This window comes from Rhinoderma darwinii, chromosome 12 (assembly GCF_050947455.1).
Source record: "Rhinoderma darwinii isolate aRhiDar2 chromosome 12, aRhiDar2.hap1, whole genome shotgun sequence".
Taxonomy (NCBI): domain Eukaryota; kingdom Metazoa; phylum Chordata; class Amphibia; order Anura; family Rhinodermatidae; genus Rhinoderma; species Rhinoderma darwinii.
Window position 1 is genome coordinate 21016730 of NC_134698.1, and position 8735 is coordinate 21025464.

The 8735-nt window shown below is 44.9% G+C and overlaps 1 long non-coding RNA gene across 1 annotated transcript; it reads left to right on the plus strand.

The window, feature by feature from the left end:
• Positions 1-317: 317 nt before the first annotated feature.
• On the plus strand, positions 318-1194 carry LOC142664924 (uncharacterized). Its single transcript, XR_012851411.1, has 2 exons — positions 318-927; positions 1040-1194. It is a non-coding gene; the product is annotated as an uncharacterized LOC142664924 (long non-coding RNA).
• Positions 1195-8735: the final 7541 nt, after the last annotated feature.

An 8735-nucleotide genomic window follows, 5' to 3' on the forward strand; every position in this document is an offset into this window, starting at 1 on the left:
TGTATGTATTCATAGTATCAAAACGGTTGTCCAAGATTAGAAAAACATGGGAGCTTTCCTCTAGAAAGAAGGCCACGCGAGTCCATAGGAAATGTCTGGTATTGATCTTTTTTCCCATTTTTTCTGTACATAATTAATATATGTTATACACATTGTTTCACATCTAGGCATTGCTGATGGAAGATTAAGATCTGGACATAGAAGGCGTCAGAGTGTGGAGCAGGATGAAGACCATGACAATGTCCCCGACAGGAGACGAAGACGTGGTCAAGTTCCACCGCGCCGTAGGTTGCAGCAAGACGGAGCGGACAGAAGCCGGTCCCCATTACGACCTGAGCCAATAGAACAGTCTGAAACGACAAGTGGCCGTCATATTAATAGCGAGACCGAGCTCAGAATTCCTGGAGAATCCCAGCCTGGGTCTACTCCATCAACTACTCAGGAGAGATCCGAAAGGCTGGAGGAACCAACACAAGACCCCAGCACCAGTGAGCCGCTACCAAACCTGCAGCCATCCAGAGAAGGAAGCAGATCTCCTCAGCAAACATCTAACAGGCTGGTGGAGCCAACACCAAGCACCAGTCAGCTGCTTACCAACCAACAGTCGACAACAGAGACCACAGACAGCAGACCTGTGCAGAGAAGACAACGTCGGCGAGGCAGGAGAGGCAGGCAGATTGATAGACTCCCATCTCGAACCTTTACTGATAACAAAGACATCCAGTCCTGCACTATATGCCTAGAGGACTATGAGATTGGAGAGCAAGTCACCGTTCTGCCATGTTCTCACATATTCCATCTGCCTTGTATTGCACATTGGATCCCGACAAATCCACGCTGTCCTTTGTGCCGCGTCCATGCCTTTCAAAGAAAGAGGAGGAGATAAGTACCAACAGCTGTGGTACAGAAGAAACACCAGCAGTACAGGTATGATCACTGACATCTATAGTATTTTTGTGAAATCATGGCTGGAGCTTCGGCACCAGTATATTGCTGAGTGATTATCGTCTGGTCTGATTATTTATTGTTTTGTCTACAGTACCACCTAGTCTTCTTCATCATCTTCACCTTGGACGCCAGAATCTCCATCTGCACAGAGACCTAATAATAAAAGATCCCTGATGCCGTTTCCCAGAATCCATTTATGTGATACTGGAATTTCCCTTCAGGGATTAATAAAGTTATCTTATCTTATTTTATGCCTGGGACTGCCTTCTATCTTGGATATTTCATATTCCATCTTGGTTGGATTGGCGTTTCGACTAGTACTACGTTTTGGCCTAAGACTTACATTATGCCTTAAAACTGGTGAGAATGGTGGCGTTCCCATGTTTACATAGGAGCAATGTAGGCCCCAAGATTACAATATTTAGGGTGATTGATATATATTGTAAAAATAAAAAGCACAGAAAAGTTACTCTTTTTTTAGGGTATGTTCACAAAAGAAGTGCAAGTCACTTCTTGGGCCGCTTTTGGAGCCGTTTTTCCTAGACAATATTGAAAACAGCCACAAAAACGGCCGTAAAAAACGCTGAAAACCTTGAAAACAGCTCTGTATTTTCAGATATTTTTGAGTTTGCGTGTGAACATACCCTAATTTCCATCAATGTGTCAAATGAATAGAAATTAATTACTAACATATACACCATCCAGACATAACATTAAAACCACCTGCCTTGTGTAGTCCTCCTCGTGCTGCCGTAATAGCTCTGACCCGTTGGGACATGGATTTCAGAAGATCTTTAAAAGTGTCCTGTGGTATCTGGCACCAAGACGTTAGCAGATCCTTTAACCCCTTCCTGCTCCTTGACGTTCTATTCCATCATGTTATGGCAACAGGAGGCCTAACAATGGCCTCCTGGTTTGTCATCTACGGAAGCCTAGTTTGTCCTGCCTTAGGTTTGCTGTCAGTGAGTAACTGACAGCACTTTTACACTGCACTACGCATGTAGTGCAGTGTATTAGAATAGCGATCAGGGATTCCTGACTTCAAGTCACCTAGTGAGACAAAAAAAAAACAGTTGTATAAAAAACCTTTTTTCAATATTAAGTCCTTTATTTTAAAAAACAAATTGTTAATTAATAACTATTTTGTGTGGTATAACCATCTGCCTTACACCACATTTTCTGTAATTTTTTCTGTTTTTCACTGAATGTATCAACCAAATTTTACCACTAACATAAAGTTCAATGTGTCACCAGAAAACAGTCTCAGAATCACTTGGATAAATAAAGCCATTCCAAAGTTATTACCACATAAAGTGACACATGTCATAGTTACATAGTTACATAGTTAGTACGGCTGAAAAAAGACACATGTCCATCAAGTTCAACCAAGGGACGGGAAAAGGGAAGGAAAAAATTTCCACACATAGGAGCTAATACTTTTTTGTTCTAGGAAATTATCTAACCATTTTTTAAAGCCATCTACTGTCCCTGCCGTGACCAGCTCCTGCGGTAGGCTATTCCATAGATTCACAGTTCTCACAGTAAAGAAGGCTTGTCGCCTCTGCAGGTTGAACATTTTTTTCTCCAGACGGAGGGAGTGCCCCCTTGTTTTTTGAGGGGGTTTTACATGGAACAGGATTTCACCATATTTTTTGTATGTGCCATTAATATATTTATATAAATTAATCATGTCCCCCCTTAGTCGTCTTTTTTCAAGGCTAAATAGGTTTAATTCTTTTAATCTTTCCTCATAACTTAAATTCTCCATGCCCCTAATTAGCTTCGTTGCTCTTCTTTGTATTTTTTCCAACTCCAGGGCATCCTTTCTATGAACTGGAGCCCAGAACTGAACTGCATATTCTAGATGAGGCCTCACTAATGCTTTGTAAAGTGGCAATATTACATCCCTGTCCCGCGAGTCCATGCCTCTTTTAATACACGACAATATCCTGCTGGCCTTTGAAGCAGCTGATTGACACTGCATGCTGTTATTTAGTTTATGATTTACAAGTACCCCCAGATCCTTCTCAACAAGTGACTCCCCCAGTGTAGCTCCCCCTAGGACATATGATGCATGAAGGTTGTTCGCACCCAGATGCATAACTTTACATTTATCTACATTAAACTTCATCTGCTAAGTGGATGCCCAAACACTTAGTTTGTTTAAATCTGCTTGCAATTCATGAACATCTTCCATAGACTGAACTATATTACATAGCTTGGTGTCATCTGCAAAAATAGAAATAGTGCTATTAATCCCATTCTCTATATCATTAATAAATAAGTTGAATAATAGTGGTCCCAGCACTGAACCCTGGGGTACACCACTTATAACCGGGGACCATTCAGAGTAGAAATCATTGACCAAAACTCTCTGGATACGGTCCTTGAGCCAATTCTCAATCCAATTACAAACTATATTTTCTAAACCTATAGTCCTTAATTTACCCATTAGGCGTCTATGAGGGACAGTGTCAAATGCCTTTGCAAAGTCCAAAAACACTAAATCCACAGCGGCCCCTGTGTCTAGGCTTCTGCTCACCTCTTCATACAAAAAGATTAGGTTAGTTTGACAACTTCTGTCCTTAGTAAAACCGTGCTGGCTGTCACTTATAATACTATTTTTTGTCACATAATCCTGTATATAGTCCCTCAATAGCCCCTCAAACATTTTCCCCACGATGGATGTTAAGCTTACTGGTCTATAATTACCCGGGGAAGACCTAGAGTCCTTTTTGAAAATAGGCACCAAATTTTCCCTACGCCAGTCCCTTGGCACTATTCCAGTCACTAGAGATTCTCTGAATATTATGAAAAGGGGGACAGAAATAACTGAACTAAGCTCTTTAAGAAGTCTAGGGTGTAACCCATCTGGTCCCGGAGCCTTGTGCACATTTATTTTATTTAATTTAGCTTGGACCATATCTACATTCATCCAATTCAATATATCAACTGATATATTAACAGCACTGGCACCGGCTATATCAGCTGCTCTTTCTTCAGTTGTATATACAAAGCTAAAGAACCCATTTAGTAACTCTGCCTTCTCTTGATCCCCTGTGACCAACTCCCCATTACCACTATCTAGGGGTCCTACATGTTCAGACCTTGGCTTTTTAGCATTTATATACTTGAAGAATTTTTTGGGATTTGTTTTACTATCCTTGGCCACCTGCCTTTCATTTTGTATTTTTGCTAATTTTATTACATTTTTACAGATTTTATTAAGCTCTTTATATTTTACAAAGGCTTCAGATGTACCCTCAGATTTGTATTTTTTAAATGCCCTTTTTTTGTCATGTATTGCCCCTTTCACAGAAGGTGTAAGCCATGTGGGATTTAATTTTAATCGTTTATACTTGTTACCTATAGGAATACATTTTGCACTATAATAACCCAAAGTAGATTTGAAAATCTCCCATTTATCATTTGTCCCATTACTTGACATTAGTTCTTCCCAGTCTATATCCTGAATTGCTCCTGCATCCTGGGGAAATTGGCTTTCTTAAAATTAAATGTTTTTGCCCTCCCAGCCTGTGTTTGTTTTTTACAGTATAGGTAAAATGTAACTATATTGTGATCACTGTTACCAAGGTTTTCACGAACATTGACGTTCCCAACAAGCTCTGCATTATTAGAAATGACCAGATCCAACAGAGCTTCACCTCTAGTAGGGTCTTCCAAAAACTGGCCCATAAAATTTTCCTGCAACAGGTTGAGGACATGTCTCCCTTTAGATAATGTCAGATTAGACAAATGGGCTCTGAGCCTTAAGGCCCAACCTAGGCTTCGCCATTAAGGGGTTAAGTCCTGTAAGTTGTGAGTAGGGGTCTCCATGGATTGGATTTGTTTTTCAAGCACATCTATCAGATGATCGATTGAATTAAGAATATGGAGGCCAGGTCAACACCTTGAACTCTTTGTCATGTTCCTCACATCAGTCCTGAACGATTTTTGCAGTGTGGCGGGGGCATTATCCTGCTATAAGACTGCACTGGCATTAGAGAATACCTTTACCATGAAGAGGTGGATTTGTCTGTAGCAATGTTTAGGTAGGTGGTCTGTGTCAAAAAACAGTATGGGAATATCAAAATAACCACCATAAGTTCCCCATAGAAAATTGTGCCATAATCTGTCAAATCAGATGAAATTCTAGTGTTGGGTCCCAGTGACTCCAACTGAGGGGCTTGCATTTAAAAAAAAAAAAAAACATCATTATTAGTTTTTAGCATTGGATAAAGCAAAGGAGAAACAACAGGAACCTCTCAGAGGAACCTCTCAGAGGAACCTCTCAGAGAGCGGCGCTGTGCTCCGTATACTGCAGGAGCAGTAGTACAGCGAGTACATAGAGTACAGCGGGGCCGATCACATGACGAAGAGTCGTGTCGTCACCAAAGAAGACTGTACAACTAGACCTCCGGTTCCTCATCAGCGCTATAAAAATCTAGGAAAATCTCAGAAACAGCACCAAGGGGGACGGGAATGTATATTAGCGAGTTTACTCACATGTAGCATCTATGGCCGCGGGCCGTCGGTTCCACTCACCTCCTGACGCCCACAGCCATGTATCTGTGAGCGCTGGTCCACATCTCACTTCCGCTCCGGTCCGCCAGGGTGACGAATGGAAGACGACATTTAACACCCGTGACGGGCACTACGAATATGTAGTGATGCCCTTCGGACTGTGTAACGCTCCTACAGTGTTTCAGGAACTCGTTAATGATATCTTCCGAGATCTCCTCTTTATCTGTGTTGTTGTTTATCTCGATGATATTTTGATTTTCTCCCCAGATCCGACAACTCATCGGAGGCATGTCCGTCAAGTTCTACTTTGATTAAGGGAGAATCATTTATACGCCAAGCTGGAGAAGTGCGTCTTTGAGAGGAGTTCTCTGCACTTCCTGAGCTACATCATATCGGATCAAGGTCTTAAGATGGATCCTGAGAAAGTGAGAGCTGTCCTGGAGTGGCCACGTCCTGGTCTGAGGTCCATACAGCGTTTCCTGGGATTTGCCAATTTCTACCGGCAGTTTATCCCAAACGTCTCATCACTGACATCTCCTATTTCCACCCTTACCAAGAACGGTGTGAACGCCAAGGTGTGGACCCCAGAGGCAGAGTCCACATTTTTTTGTCTCAAAAAAGCCTTTACTTCTGCCTCGATCCTCTATCATCCTGACGTATATATACAGTTTTCTTTGGAGGTGGACGCCTCTTATGTTGGTGCAGGCGCACTTCTGTTCCAGAGGAGCCCCAAAGGAAAGGCAGTAGTATGTGGCTACTACTCGAGACTTTTTTCTTCTGCAGAGCGCATTTATTCTGTTGGGGATCAGGAGCTACTGGCCATCAAATTGGCTCTGGAGAAGTGGAGCCATCTGCTGGAGGGCGCAGCTCACCCCATCCTAATCTACACCGACCACATGAACCTCACCTACCTTCAGTCCGCTCAACGACTAAATCCCTGTCACGCAGAGTGGCCGCTGTTCTTCACCCGTTTACAATTTGTGCTCCACTACCGTCCCGCTGACAGGAATGTGAGGGCCGATGCCCTGTCCAGGTCATTTTAAACGGATGACACGGTGGAGACTCTTCAAACTATCATAGACCCGTCCTGCATTATCACTGCCAATCCTTTGCAGGTTAGAGACATCCCTCCGGGGAGGACTTTTGTTCGATTAGCAGGCAGGAGAAGAATTCTCCGATGGGGACACAGTTCTAAACTGGCTGGGCACCCTGGTGTTCGTAAAACCCGAGACCTGATTGCTCGTCACTTTTGGTGGCCCACGCTGCCCAAGGATGTTGTGGACTTTGTCTCTTCTTGCACGGTGTGTGCTTCTAACAAGGTTACTAACTCCAAGCCTGTCGGCCTCCATCAACCTATGCCTATACCCAATGCCACCTTGCAGCACATTGTGAACTTTGTCACTGACCTTCCTCCCGCAGCAGGATGCAACACTGTCTGGGTGGTGGTGGACCGGTTCTCGAAGATGGCACATTTTATCCCGCTGACCGGCCTACCTCCTGTTCCCCGAATGGCGAATCTCTTCATCCAGCACATCTACCGCTTGCATGGCTTGCCCTTCACATTGTGTCCGATCGGGGGTTTCAGTTTACCTCGAGGTTCTGGAGGGCTCTCTGTAAACTCCTGGATGTGATATTGGACTTTTCCACAGCCTATCACCCCCAGTCCAATGGGCAAGTCGAGAGGATCAACCAGATCATGGAGATTTTTCTCCGTCACTTCATTTCCTTACAGCATGATAACTGGGTACAGCTTCTTCCATGGGCCGAGTTCTCGTACAAAAACAACCACACAAGCGAGTCCACCACTTCCACTCCGTTTTACATTGTATACGGTCAACATCCTAGAGTCCCTCTTCCAGTGTCTACTACTTCTCAGGTACCCGCTGCTGACTCTGCATTTGGGGACTTCCTGTAAATCTGGCAACAGACTAGGGCATGAAGCGAAAAGCGGATACAAGAAGAGAGCCGCCGCAGTATCTTCCAGGTACCAAAGTCTGGCTGTCCTCATGGAACATTCATTTGAGGGTGCCATCATACAAGTTTGCTCCCAGGTTTCTCGGTCCTTTTGAGATTCGGCAACAGATTAACCCTGTCTCCTATAAACTGCGGCTGCCACCTACCCTCAGAATCCCCAACTCCTTTCATGTGTCCCTCCTGAAACCAGTGGTCCTGAACTGCTACAGCAAGACTTCCTGTTCCACAACTGCTCCCAGCGGTTCTTCTGATGTGTTCGAGGTGAGGGAGATCCTGGACTGCAAGAGGGTAGGAGGAAGGACTTTCTATTTGGTGGACTGGAGAGGGTTTGGTCCTGAGGAGAGGTCCTGGGAGCCAGAGGAGAACCTTGATGCCTCTGCTCTTGTTTAGAAGTTCCTCTCTCACTCTAGTCCCAAGAAGAGGGGGCGTAAGAGGGGGGGATACTGTAGCGTCCAGGGCCATCGGGTCCACTCACATGACGCCCGCAGCCATGGATCTGTGAGCGCTGGTTCCCATCTCCTTCCCAGGAGACGCCAGCGCTCACTTCTGCTACGATCTGCTCTGTCCCGTAGGGTGCGCGCGCACGCTCGTGCCCACTCTTAAAGGGCCAGCGCACGCACATGTAGGAAATCACCATCATCAACACACATGATTTCCTGGACTATAAGAAGGGCCCAACCCATCTGATCCTTGCCTGAGCATTGTTAGTATACCCCAAGTCTGTCTTTCAAATGGTCCCTTACTGTTTCCCGTTCCAGTTGTTACCCGTGCCCTGTTACCCATTCCTGTATCCCGTACTGTGTTCTTGTTCCTGTGCCTACTAGTTGGAGTCGTGTCTACTGCACCTGTGTCATCCGCCACGTCCATATCTAAAGGGGGACCATATCTACAGGGCTGGGCTATACACAGGGGTGGGCTATATCTACAGGGGTGGGCTATATCTACAGGGGTGGGCTATATCTACAGGGGGGCTATATCTACAGGGGTGGGCTATATCTACAGGGGTGTGCTATATCTACAGGGGTGGGCTATATCTACAGGGGTGGGCTATATCTATAGGGGGGCTATATCTACTGGGGTGGGCTATATCTACAGGGGTGGGCTGTAGTCCCCCTGTATATAGCCCACCCCCTGTAGATATAGTCCACCTGTATATAGCCCACCCCCTGTAGATATAGTCCCCCTGTATATAGCCCACCCCCTGTAGATATAGTCCACCTGTATATAGCCCACCCCCTGTAGATATAGTCCCCCTGTATATAGCCCACCCCCTGTAGATATAGTCCACC